This window comes from Hermetia illucens, chromosome 2 (genome assembly GCF_905115235.1).
Source record: "Hermetia illucens chromosome 2, iHerIll2.2.curated.20191125, whole genome shotgun sequence".
Taxonomy (NCBI): Eukaryota; Metazoa; Arthropoda; class Insecta; order Diptera; family Stratiomyidae; genus Hermetia; species Hermetia illucens.
In genome coordinates, this window is record NC_051850.1 from 61,883,878 (window position 1) to 61,898,555 (window position 14,678).

The 14,678-nt window shown below is 37.0% G+C and overlaps 2 long non-coding RNA genes across 2 annotated transcripts; one reads left to right on the forward strand and one right to left on the reverse strand.

Annotated features, from left to right (window-relative positions):
* Window positions 1–1,957: 1,957 nt before the first annotated feature.
* LOC119649177 lies at window positions 1,958–12,410 on the reverse strand. Its single transcript, XR_005249100.1, has 2 exons — window positions 12,072–12,410; window positions 1,958–2,244 (listed from the first exon to the last, which is right to left on the reverse strand). It is a non-coding gene; the product is annotated as an uncharacterized LOC119649177 (long non-coding RNA).
* LOC119649178 lies at window positions 3,364–4,500 on the forward strand. Its single transcript, XR_005249101.1, has 3 exons — window positions 3,364–3,526; window positions 3,939–4,313; window positions 4,375–4,500. It is a non-coding gene; the product is annotated as an uncharacterized LOC119649178 (long non-coding RNA).
* Window positions 12,411–14,678: the final 2,268 nt, after the last annotated feature.

Genomic DNA, 14,678 nt, shown 5'->3' on the forward strand with positions numbered 1-14,678 from the left:
CACCACGAGCCGCATGTCGGGCATAGCATTGGTGACCTCCACATCGAACCTATGATCGATACTGACTTCTACAAACACCTAGGAATTCTGCAAGAAACCAATGCTCGAGTTCGTAATTTGAATTATGTTCTGCTGTCCGAATTCCTTTGACGTGCAATGAAATCCCATCTCTCGGGGAAGAATAAAGTAAGCGCGTTGAATGTATTCGCTATCCCTTCACTGGCTTATGCATTCGGAATATTGCCGTGGACGAAAACCGATTTGGAAAACGTCCGGCAGCAGATACGAATAACTATGTTTAAATTCCGAATGCATCATCCAAACTCTGCCGTGAAGGGTTTAAACTGCCTCGTGAATCGGAGGTAGGGGGTGGTTGACGTGGCGGCGCAACATCATCGTTAAGTTGAATTGCTGCGCACTTATTTTTACAGCAAAGAGCCGATGAGTCCCTTGCACGCGGCTGTCTGTGGACTGATCTTTCAATCCTCTGAGTGGAGTGAAGTCGAACCAAGAGCGGATCGATGAATGGATGTCGAAGGCAATGTGCGGTAAACACGTGAATTGTCTTTGGCAGCCTTTTTTCGATTTGCCATACATTTGTCGAACAGATGGCTGTGGCTGGGGAGCTCTCTGCTGACACGGAGGGATTCATGTGTGCCATTCAAGATGGCGTGGTCGCCAACCGAGCTTATAATAAGCTCATAATGAAAGAACGGGTGGAGAACGACCAGTGTAGAATATGTGGTTCGGCGTTAGAGACGTTAGACCATCTCATTTCTGGTTGCAATATAATAGCACCGGTGCAATACACGAACAGACCTAATGCTGTACGTTTGCAGTCATAAGACCAGCTGAAGTGATGAAATCAAATAGCTTCTCTACTCTTGGAATAGGCATAATGCTGTATGTAAGGTGATTCATCAAAACCTTGCATATAAGCATGGGCTGAGCACGGAAACATGTCCGGGTTACCGACATATGCTGCTAGGGAGTACTTGATAGTTTCACTTTAAGTATATATTGGGACAGGCAAGTTCTAATTGATCGCCATATTCCACACAATAAGCCTGACGTACTGTTAGTTAACAAGACGGGTCGCTTTACGTATATTATTGATGTTGTTATATCCAATAATAGAAACATCGAACGGAAATAAGTGGAGAAGAAGGTGAACTATGAACCACTGGGGAAAACAAAGAAATTTGGCGTCTCGAGTGTTCCTTGGTGTCCTGGGATTCTCACAGTCTGATTCAAACCATGTAGAAATATACCATTCTACATACGTCCTCAATATTCGGGTAATTCTCGACGGATTCTCCCATTGATTTACCAGCGGCCATCACTATCAGCGTGGTGGTTCACAGCCGTGGTGACCTTGTTGGTGGCAAAGTAACTCCCCTCGTAACAGAAGTGTACATTTTTTTCACAGAATATGGTCTCGAGAGGTATCAAATGAGAGGGCTCAATTAGTACTTTTCAAAACTGGTCTTATTTTTGATACCCGGTAAAACATAGGGGAGTGGAGGCTCAAAAGGTGTGCCCCGAAAAGTGTAATAGGTTTCGTTCTCAAAACCTATTCAACTGAAAAATCTGATGTATTTATACGAAATACAGGCCTCAAAATACATCCCATTATGATATCTGCTCAAATGAAAGTTAAGTTCATCCTAAAAGTGGCATCTTTATAAATTATAATATAATGCCAAACTTCAAAATCCAACTACCATTAAGAAAGTTATGGAAGGCAAAAGTTTGGTGTTTCACGTGAATTTATAGTACTCTAACAGATAAGAGATAGTTTCTAAATTTTTACATTATTGTATTTACAGTTTATGAATGATTTTGTAATCTCTGGATTGCTGTGTACTCACTTTGTTGCAGGGTTGTCTACAGTATAATTGCAGGCAATATGCAAATCCAAACCTTTTACTTTCAGGAAGAGAAACGAACTCCAAAATGGTACTCATTATCAGTTTATTTAAAAAAAGCATAATCTATTTTTAAACGAGCCTTATATATAATACACTAAAAGTAATTATTTTTCTGGCTGCCGGTGATGAAAAAGCCCTAGTATTAACTTCGGTAAGCTAGCTTTATGATGTTAGCTATACTCATACAGCTAGATAACCAAAGATAAATGTAGAGCGTAATTTGTTTGTGCTGAAGGTTTGCTGTAGTGTGTCCACTCCTCTGTGAGGATCCCTTCGAATCCAGTGCTAACACCTTATCCTTTTGCTTATTCAACTGAAATTAAAGGAAAGGAATATTAGAATATAAATTGCTTTTTTAAATATAAATTCAGGTTAACAATCCATCCAAGACATATTTCATAATCCTCGATAAAAGAGTGAAACCCGAGGATGTGATGACAATAAACAATCCAAAAGCGCAAGGCTGACAATGATGCGAGTTTCGAATTTATCATAGTCGTTAGCATTTGCACGGTATGAGTGACAAAATTGTGGATATTGGACGCAGTGCTACGTCACAATGGAACTTAAATTGGAATACAACAAAAGTATCACCTTGCGGTTCATAGTTGAGCCTATCCCTCTGCCAAGATTTTAACCGTAATTTTCTGGCTTTTAAAAAATACCAGCTTTTCTGAATACTGGTGGTTGACGTTGTTGCCCGAACCAAAAGAGCTAGCTACGCTCCGTTGCCAATAATGAGATCTAAGGACACTAGCGAACAATGAAAGAATACTAACGGCAGACAAACAGGATAGGGACCAGTTAGGCATTTTTTTATTTTCAGGATTTCAGAAAAAAAAGCTGGTACGATGTCATTTTAAACGAAAACCTTATTACATAATAACTATCGAAATGTTATTATACACACTGCGCTATTTTAATGCTTTCAAACGTACGCAATTATAAAATTAGTACTTAGTGCATGTCCACATGAGTATCTGCACTAGCATATCGATCATTTTGAAAAAGCTATTTCTTAATATATTGGTAGTCTTCCAAGGCGTGGAGTAGGTTACCTTTGTATTTCAGTACCAAATTAAATTAAATAATCCCCCCATCCCTAACGTTGCAAAACAGATATATTGACGCATTCGGAATTCGAGGAATAAATAATAAAAATAAAGTCATAAAGTCAAGGCAGAGGCATTCGTTTAGATTAGGAAAATAATTTCAACTTAATTAACTCGTTTATGCAGACATAACGTGATAAGTACAAATTACATTTGTATTCTCTGTGTAAGATTTGAGTCTTTGAGCAATCAGGTGTAATACCCAAATAAAACGTACGTGGTAAAGTCTTCATTCTCTATGTATTCGAATTTTATATTCCAAATGCGTTTCGCATGACGAATTTGAAGCCGGTAAACTTTTATATATCAGATCGCCTACACCGACAAACCTCATTGTGAATTTTTTCGAGATCGCTGATCATCCAAGTACGTAAGCCGTGTATATGGCATTGTCAATGCGGTTATACACATACATACGCACGTAGAGTTATTGACTTGCTAGATTCTCCGTATCTTTAATACTGTGGGAATGTGAAGATCAAGGTAAGCATTTCATGTATTTTCTATCTAGATCCGTGTCGCGGATAACTCATTTGCGGAATAAAAAGTTTTCATGAAAACGAGGCGGATGTTAGAACGTGTTCAAGTATCATATTTGGTGATAAATATGTACGTCCATATGTAAAGTAAATGCATGCATATTCATATAGACTTTCGGCGTTGAATTTTTGTGATGAAAGATTTTAAACGACTTTTACTACTTTTACAGATATGTTTTGTAATTAGTCTTAAATTGCACCATGCAAAAAAGTACTTCTTGATGTATGTGATGTATGTTTCAATCATTTTCAGCTATGATCAAAAAAAACTCAAAACGGTTTTTCAGTGTAGCTTTCAGTGATAGTATTTTGTACAAATAAATTTGAGAACATTCAACTTTTTATTCTCATTGTAGATTATCATCAAATGCATTATATTTCAATTCAAAACAATTCCATGTAGCATCGGAGAATCAGAAATAGCTATGGTGCAGTAAAGCAGTCGACGCTAATGGCAAAATACCAGCAAATTCAGATTTTGGACAGCACAAAGAAAAAAAAATCAAGCATTGGTAATGCTCCCAACGACATGACCAGCACCAAGATGAACAGCCACATTAAGCCCTTCAACTTGGTAGTGTTTTGAACTATCGTATTTTTCCAATCCCAGCTATATTCTCAAGATCCCAGACTCTACGAAAAGGACCATATCTGTTCTCCAGAAAATTGAGAGAGGTATGTGCTCCCTCAAACGTCATCCTCTTCAGCCGAGAAAGAACTTTAAGTTGTTCGTTAGTATAAAGCTCATTGACCATCCAAGTTTTACCTTAATATAGTGCGTCACATTTTCAGGTTCTAATGGTGGCTATAAGTCTTCTTGTTTTAACATTTTACGTTTTTCCCTGACTACACAAAAATGTTGTCTAAAGCTACATATTGTGTTTCTCCGGGGAGACCTCCAGCTCTCCTAAAACTTCGAGCATTTTAAATGGTTTCATTTGCATTTTATTAATTCTCGGGTTTATGTTGGCATATTTCAATTTTCCATGAAGAATATCTGTATAAACTTCAAATGATTGCCAATATATAAATCCTACTCATAATTTCTACATATGTAAATAGATTTTTGGCTCCTTTGTTATTAAGATTTACTAGTCGTTTTCGATCAGATGAAACCTAACTGATTTAAGGGGATAATGAATTGGTGGACTTGCAGAAATCGAGAAACATCATCCTCATAAAATTATTAAGAATTATGCGCATTTTCAATACCAATCACAATTCAACGTTTGCCATCGCCTCTGCAACAGAAAAAGAAAGATTGTGTTTTCCACCCATTTATGTGTATACGAAAGAATATTTTGTGTTATTAATTCTATACTGAAAGGTGCGAGTCAGCCAAAACTTGTATTATTCGAGCTAATCCTTTTTTAGACAGAGCAATTCGAGCAATCTTCATCCGATCAAAATTTCTCCAATGTGAGCTGAACCAGCGCTCTATCCCAATACTATATACCTATACTAGTTGAGTCAAATTCAATAATAATCCCGAGCGAGTATACTGCGGACTTGAAATGCTCTAACACGCTTCAAAGCCTCAAATGAAATGGTTGCTCCGTCAAATCTTTATTATATTTTATTATATACGATCGGTTTAATTGGATGTCTTCCTGAATTTAAGATAAACCATCACATTGTCATATTCTCTCCTTTTGTTGGTAAAAGGCAAAATGGAATCACATCATCTAAAAAATAGCTACGACCGCTACTCACGAGATTTAAAATAACACAACTTCAGTTCTGAGTAATGTAATGAATTTTTTCTGAAATGCTTTTTTAATTTCGATAGAAAAGTGAATTCAAGAGTTTAACAAAGTGATCTTCCACTATCAATTCTCAAAAAATGATGTAGGGGTAGGTAGATATAAGTGGTCGCTTCGAGGTGTGGTGCGCCGTTTTGATGCTACAAACTCCTAAGACCGTGACTGCTGTTATGAGAGAAGGGAAGCAAAGTCCAGCCGGCTCGGATCTTCAGAGCCAGCCCGTAGCATTCACGAAGGAAAGCAGCTATCTCATCCTGCAGCTAGAAATCTCTCTGAGGTCCCCAAAGAATGTTTTACTCAATGTCCATAGCCTGATTCTAGATAGAGTTGGGCAATCGTAGAGAAAGTGTATAAGGGTCCCCTCCCCTCCCTTCTACGCAGCTTATACAATGCGAATTATAGGATATACCGAGCCTGGAGACATGGTCCCCGATGGGCCAGTGCCTTGTGCAGACTGCCGTAATCTTGAATGCATTTGCACACGTCACGCTCTCGTGATCGGGCTATGTTATAAGCGGGCCAAATCCTACTTGACTTGGTACAGCTGGTAAGCGTTCGCCATCGGAGGCCTGCCAAGAACAGAGCCCCGCCAGGCGCGTTACTTTTCACCAACAGGTGGATGGGATATCTAAAATTCTTACACCAGCGCCCGTCTAATTGCGAATAGTTTCTCTTTCACTTGAGATCACACCATTTATTCACTTTGATCAATCTTTTAAATTAAATTTTGTTATTCGACGTTTTGCGGACCTGTTTAACATTGTTCACCTTGTTGGATTTCACTTCCTAAAACTTCCTGTCTGCGATACAGTATCCGCTAATAGGAACACAAGACTTTATGTGACCTTTTCGACAAGACATGTTTTCGACTGATAGCATTTTCCAAGCTGCAGAATAACTTCGCTTACAACATTCAATGGTCCACTTGGTCTGTTGTGGAAACTTTGACCAGGAAGTAAAGTATAGTCAAATTTACCATGTATGATTTCAACTCGATGGAAAACGACCCAAAGGCCCATATAGTGCTGGCTTGAAACACCAGATATGGCCGTGAGAAGTGGCCAACCCGATACAGATGGACCGCTGACTCCACTATCGAAAACACAGATGCGAAAGAATACTCGGATATCGCGCAGGATACTAACAACCCTCTGGATAGCTGAAACGTTCACCTGCTAGAACCAGCCATCTACTCCATACAGGAGAGGCATCGAAAGCATACAGAAAATGGCTCGCCAGATAAGTCGTGAAAATTGCAGTAAAGTTGAATATCATGTCTATTTAATTATTAAAGGATCAAAGTAAAACCCTTTTGCTCTCTTAAAGAAAATGTTTCAAAATATGATGAGTTGAAGAGTGAAGGTTAATGGGTAGTTAGCAAGTTCCAAGATGTCTAACCTGAGAAAGAGTGGAGATGAATGAAATAGAGGAAATCTTCAATAAAATAATAGCAAATCAAAGGAAATTTAGTTTTGGTCGTTGTTTTTTACTAAAAGGCAAGGCGATACCTTGAGGAAATGTAGATGAACATTTAATACAACATGGGGGATATAGCTTCGGGTAGAGATTTAACTGAATCACTTTCATAATACCTAACATTCAATGTTAACCGCTCCAATTCATCGGCGCTATGGAAATTGAAGGTCGGGTTCGGGTATTTTCAAATGAACTATGCAAACTACAGCAATAGTGTTTCCAGGAATAACCGAGTGTGGTAGAAGTGAAAGAGAGAAGTGATGACGAATACAGAACATTGAGGCCATTTTCATTGAATATTCATATACTGTTCAACTTTTTTAATATGCAAGTATATACAATGTAACCTTGATATAACAAAGCTGAGGAGGATTAGAAAATATTCACTATACCAAATAATTCGTTACAATGAGTGTTGTTATATAAAGATTAGGTTGGTCTACGTTTTAACAAGGTACAGCTACACGAAATTGTTGTTGTTATTGCTACAGAATTCAAAATTCGGTTAATGGAGGTAAATTTTACTTTCTGTTATATTCAGCAATGATTGAAAATTCGTTATATAGGGGATTTCGAAAAATTTGTTATATCGAGGAAGTCGTTATATTGAGGTTCGTTATGTTAAGATTACAATGTATAAAGTAAGAATAGGAATGGGACCGAAAGGGAGTTCCTGCTAGCAAAATACCACCTTTTCTGTGCGAGGTCGGGGAATAACATACCTCGTCTCCTTTCATATACCTGGGAAATGGTTCTAAAATGGCTCTTATTGAAAATGATAGTCATGGGTGGTTCATAAGAGCGGGCGTAAGGCTGCATAACGCATATAAGCTACCACCACTACAAACACCCTCCCCCCTGTCTTCGACCTTACCCAGTTATACGAAATAGTCGAAAGTCAAGCAGTTTTGTCCTGAGGATTCTTCCACTTTGTTAGCACATAAATGAATAAGGTGATGTGGGCGGGGAATCCTAAAAATTGAAGCCGCCTCTGATACGAAAATCTTTAACAAAAATACTCTGAGAATAGATGACTTTGAAGGATGCAACTATCAGTTTGGAGCACCAAAGAGTAGTAAGCAGATACCCTAATATCCGTTTAGTATACTTCAGAATGGCATCGCCTGTTGTATTATACTCAAGCCTCGAACGAATAACTCTTTGGGAGTCGCAGCGCACAAAGATTTACACCTGGAACTAATTACGGGTAAGATTCCAGCAGGCCGAATTTGAAGCAAGATTAGTATCCGAATTCAATGAGAATGCTCCAATTTCCGAGAAGGATCCAAGTGCTGTGAAAAAATCTTAGAAATTTCGGAGGGAGAGGATTCCGACTGGATGTCATCCTTAGGCTAGTAGGTGGCCACATTTGAGTTATGTCGTTTGAAATAAATAAGTGTGGAATTCTATTTGTATAAATTTTCACCGTAGCTGTTTATATTTTTTATTTGGTTTCAAAATTAGAATATTGTAATCTTTAATTTGGTTTAAATTTTCGTTTTCTTGAATAAATGCTCCTTTTAATTAATAGAAAATATTCGACTCCAACAAAATGGTTTAACATGTGACAATACCAAAACCACCACTCAAATGTTTTGCGACAAAATTTTATATAAGAGAGATGCTTGCTTAACACGCCCAGACAGGTGATTCCACTCAGTCGTCTTTTTGCTTTTAATGGACTTATTAAAATCACGAACACAAAATTTTAGATTAATATAAACAAATCAAGAGCTGTTGATTTTTTGAAGTGGCATTACATTTAGTCCTAGACAGATCTGATGTACCCCACGAAGTCAATCAAATAGAGGTTCATTATTTCGTAAATTTTATACATATTGTTTTGCTCAAAAGGCAAATATCATAATAAACCGTCGTCTGTATGCCAAAGCCATGAACGTTCAAACTTCTTAATTTTAAAACACCATCTTTTAATCTGAATCTGGCATATCTAAAACATTTTTAGTTTCACACTCACTCGGCATTACATAAACAGTACTTAACTCAAAAAATGAAAATTTGTACATCTTTGGGTCTGACACCCGAGGACGATATAGACTCAAAAGAAATCTTGTTTAATCATGAAATTAAATCCTCACTTTTGGAGAGGCCTACGGTTGTTGCCCTAACAGTCTTTATTCCTCTAAATCGCTCTTTATAGGAATTAGCTACGGCAGATACTCACCGAAGCGAATTCTGTTCTTTTTTTAACCGAAATTGGGACTGTTTTCAACGGAAAAAAGTTATTTTGTAATATTCTATACTTCATAGTAGCATCGTTTCTAAGCGTTAACTATCAGGTCGTAAATCTCGGGGGGCACTTCCAGGCAGGACTGCGGATATTGGAGGGGAAAAAGTTCTTTCCTCCGAGGTGAGAGTTTTCCGGAGGCTCGGAATAGAAAAGACTTTAGTGAGTAAAGGGATAACAGGGGACGTTTAATTTTGACCGGGCCCCGGATTTTCCGTCTAATTTTCACCCTAAGACCAGAATTTCTCTCTATGGTTCTGCTCAATCCAATTATCAGTGAACACGAGAACTTTACATAACAGGAGAGATACATTCTGAAAGTCGTAATGGACGTACTGTTTTACGCCAAAAATAATCCACCACTAAGAGGTGGAGCTGTAAACATAGGATTTGAAAATCTCGTATTTTTTAAGCTCGGTAGAGTTCCTGGCAAAGTATAATCTACAAAACGAAAAAAACACGTGTCTCTTATTATAAACTGCTTGGAAATAATTCCCACCAACAGTACAAATTGAAGTAATAACTTTTCTTGTATCAGTGATTAAAAATAAAATTGAGTCGAAAATCTCTATCAGCCACCGAGAACAAATGACAGGAACTGTGCGTTGTATATGTAGATACAGTTAAAGGAAAGTATGTGTTTCAAGAATTAAAAAAAAAAAAGTCGAGAAATTAGATAAAGTTATTTTATATTATCAGGGGATATATGAATATGAGTTTTTAAATGGAATCCTTGTAATGAAATGAGCATGCCAAATTTTTACCAAGTAGTATTCGCTCACTCAATTTAGTTGGAATTGGATGTTGTTGGATGGATTTTATATGTTGTTTCTCGAGGGAGTGACAAATATTTTGAAATATTTTTTTAGATTGACTTAACGTTGACAAGCTTTATCAACTTTGGAGACTTCAGAGCTTCGTTCTGATATTCGTCAAAATATTCGTTTCACTCTTCATATGTTTGGCTATCACAAGTTACAAACATTTTATATTCCATTGGAGAATAAATTGATGAAAGCTCATAAAGATTATATTCTTAGAAGTATTGAAACGTTGAGGTTGCATCAAAATATTTAAAAAGCCTTGCGGTTTCTTCGAATTTATGTTCGGCAAAAAGCGAAGGATAACGCGGTAATAATGACCTCGTTTAATATTCGGCTTTATCCTGTGCTGGACACGCTTATTCGCATGGGATAGAAATATCAAAGTAGTGCTACCGTAGCTACAGACTTCGGTTTCCTAATAGGAATTTCATTACACGAAACCTTCACCGAAGAATTAAAAGCTACAAACACCAAATAAAATTAGTGTATGATTTAAAAAATGCAGAATATATTGCCCTTCTTAATTAGTATGAAGAATATGGCTTAGTAACCGGTTGCTCCAATATAGGGATAACTTCTTGCCTATCAATGAGATTATTTATGACTTGCGGCTGGCAAGATCATTCAATAAAATTAATAAAAATAATTTTCAATCGAAAATTGGTTAGAAACCTTTGAGTAAGCTCAGTATACTTTCAGCCGAGTTTTATAATTCCAAAAAACTGTCGATATAGAAAATATGATTGGCAAAATGGTCTCTGGAAGAGTCAGAAGGCTCTTTCTACAAAATAAGAAAGGATCTATGGTCTAATTTATTGTTACAACAATTATTTCTATAAAATTTTACAACAATATTGTTGTAACAGTGAATGAGACAATAGATACTTTCTTGTTTTGTAAAAAGAGGAACAATACAATAACTTCAAAGTGCAATTGAGACTGTACATTTAAGCATTAGATATAAAATCTCTGAAATTTAAGAGTTTCTTAAAAGCTTACTTTTCTGGCTTTTTTTGAGACTATTTTGTCGACGTCACATGGCATAAATCAACAAAAAAAATCTTTTTTTGGTAACAAAATCAGAAATGGCGAAACAAACGCGATAATAATTTCAATAAAAGAAGTATTTTAACAATCGCCTTATTCTTATTTATGACATTATTGAAAACTAAAATTAAATTTTTATTTTATGTATTTTAAAATATCTTTGACTTCAATTGTTTTCAGGTTCTATTAAACGGAAAACAAAAAGAAAAATATTCAAACTTCCAATACGATAAATTTCGAAATTTTCTTTTATTCTTTTCTGAAGGAGATACTATTGTTTCCACTGAATAAGTAAGCTAACATCTAATAAATCGGACAAATCTTTCGATGAAATTCATATCTTTTATAGAATGCAATAATTTCCTATTTTTTTTTCAATAAGGAAACAGTGTATCTTTTAACTGAGAAATGAAACCCATTTATTTCATTTTCGCTTGGTTCAGACTTCTGGCTAAAACCAGTTATGCTATAAGAATCCAATCCGGCAGTTTGCCGCCATATTACTAAAATGAACCAACGCGTGTACGGAGCAAGCATTCTTTCGATAAACCACTATCGGATTGGGTTTTTTTTACCAATCACCATTCATTGGGTCGAAAGGCTTAACTCGAACAGAACAAATGGTGGAACTAAGAAGTTTTACATGCTCGTGGCAAAATCGAATCGAATTTCATGGCATCAAAAATTCCACCGAGTTTGAGGTTATACCGAGACCGGACTTTAAATTTCTAACTCAATTTCAAACATTTTCTGCCCTTTTTCTAATGCTAATGATTTTGTAGTGAAGATTGACCAAAGCACCCCTGTCCAGGTACCACTGAAATACATATTATATGAAAATCTAGAGTACAGCGTGCGTTGCTTGAGTTGCCGAAAGGTGACCTGAACCGTAAAACCGGTCAGCAGACACCATCATCCAATTTTTGAGAAATCTCCCATTCAATTTGAACTTATAAATTTTCCGGTAGAAGACCCGTGCAAGCATATTCAGGAACGTTTGGAAAAGTGCGCAATGGCATCTCCCTACTTAACACTGACGGAAAATAAAGTACCATTTATTGTTACATTACCGGCATGTAACTTCCGCTTAAATGCTACATATGATAGTGGGAAGAATATCAGGTTACTTACGGCTATGCTAAGCGGCTGCTCACACTCCTTGCAATCAACTTCGGACGGTGAATTCTTGCATTGGACAAATTCAATTAACGCGTTTTATGCGCAAAAATGTTTTTGGAAAATTACCGGAAAAGACCGAAAACGACTTCACCAGACTGAATTTACTATGTATCTCAAAGAAGTATCCAAACACTGCAAATGACTTCACGTGTAAGCATTTAATTAGCTTATATTTTCGATTACAGGTACAGAGGAAATCGCTTAATGCACAAGGTGTGGTTTCGGGACCTGCTCCCTTAATCTAGTATTTCATCCGACGCCAAGTACCACTAAACTAAAATTTGATTCAAGCAAAAGTTGGGATCTTGCTCCGATCTGAAGATCTAAGGCACATACCTGTTATACCAGGTAGCCGTAGCCACAAAGAAAGGTTATTTCACGAAATGCGGGAGTTAAGAGCAAAACCAGTTTTCTCTTTTTTATTGAAATCCACACATACAATCCAGTCTCGACTATAAAATAGCCGAAACTCAAGTGCCATACACATGTCTCGTCTGGAAAGTTGTAAGGAATGATGTAAGAAAATCAGAAATGGGTTCTGATTTGAGCATCGCCAAGCCGTTGGTAAATGCCTGCTGCTTGCGTGTTGACTCCGACTCTTTGCAGCCAAATTGACATTTTTTCGATTAAGCCGCATAAAAGTACCAATATTCGTCTGCTGAACCCATGTACGAATCGAAGATTATATTGGAGTAAAACCTCTCTTTTGAAAATCGCGACCTCTACATAGCCAATGCGCCTCAGTGGGTAGAATGTGTTATTGGCTTTACGGCCTTTGGCTTCGAAAACCAGTTTCAAGACAAAGTTTTTAAAAAGTCACTTAAAACTATTTGATATCGTTTAGATTCATTAGAATTCTCCGATCTCGGCTTGAAAGGTAGCCTTTAGAAATGCTTCCGTGGAACTTGATTTTGGATATGCGAGCGCAGGAACCCGGAGAAGATGGATGGTGGCTTCTTGGTCTTCTTATTTGAATTCGGACGGGCGCTGCGCTGTAATATGAATATCTTCGACTTGCACCGAACCTGTTTTCAATATATTTATGTGCTTAAGAAATATTATACACCTCTAGGTCATTATCGTCTTGAAAATCAGGTCCTCATTCTTGAGTTCAAGCCCCTTTTTAGCGAGTATTTCTACATTGGCAGTGTTTGCTGGCGAACAGCATATTCTGAGCGTGTATTTGCGGTGAAAGCATTCGTATTGAAATTCGCCATGGCGAACAGATTAAAGTTGTAATGCCTAGTTAATTTATAGATGTACATTCTTGATTTCCTTTGACCCGAACGAATTCTATAATTTATTTCGGCGGGAGATTTTCAAGTTTGAATGTGAGCATCTCACGCAACTGAAAGCAGCCAGTCCAATCCAATATAACTGAAGAATTTTTTTTAGTGTAAAACGAGATATATAAAAAATTGACGTAAGAAGCTTAGACGAATGTATGTAGGTTTTTCTGGGATGTTGGAAAATATGCAAATATGTCTGGGCAGCTATTATATATTCCTCTAAATAAATAAATCACATTATCAAAGCATGTCAGAAATTTAATAAAAATTATTTTTTGTGTTCTCGATAGCTTGCTTACAAAAAAGAAGCGAGTCTACATATATGATCCGTTTATTGGAATAGTGCTCCAGACTGTCGATGCCACTAGCATGGCGGAATCACGTACAGTAACTTTCACTGCAGCATGGCGCTAAATCCGAGACTTTGGATGCATCGTAATCAATATCGAAAATAATTTATCAATATGCATACTTATACATTAACATACCTCCAAAGTATCTCTTACGAGAAAAAGAATCGTCTAAGGCAACCACATCTGCAAGAGATGGTTTCCAATAAGGATTTCTGTTTTACTTTTAACTGCTTCTAATCCGTTGAATAATTCCAACCTTGACTCATAATGCCGGATGCATTGAAACCACAAACATGTGGCAGCAGCTCCATTCAAATCTAATGCAATTTCAGCGGTGGTAGTAGTAGGGCGAAAGTTTATGCAATGAATTTCCTACGAATTACAATCAGGCTTTAATCACTTCTATGAGTAATATGAGTACATACACTCCGTATGCTAGTTGATTTTTGCCAAAAGTTGTAGATAGATTGAGTGAGATCAGTTCGTCTTATTTTTGCTTTTAATAACTCTTGAAGCGAACGGCCACAGGCTAAGAATACTTTGAAATAGTTTTCCACGAGTAGTCAGAAACCTGCAAACAGAAGCAATAAAATTTTGTGATAATGACATGTGATCCACGATTTAGGAAAATGCACACATTCGTGTACGGATCTATTTTATTATGTATTTCAGAATAGATGGCAGAAGTCTTGAGCAAGCATGAGAGTATTTGGGTGATTTTTCCCAAACTGCCTCTTTTAGGAATCCGAGAGTAATATGGGCAAAAATGTTCCACCAGTGGCCATGAGTGATGCATGATTCCCTTTGACATGTTTTATGTGTATTTTAATTTAGTGTAATTTTATTAAAATCGGGACCGGAACAAAAAAATTCAATAACAAAATCGATTTTATTATTAACAAAGCCTATAGTGAGCC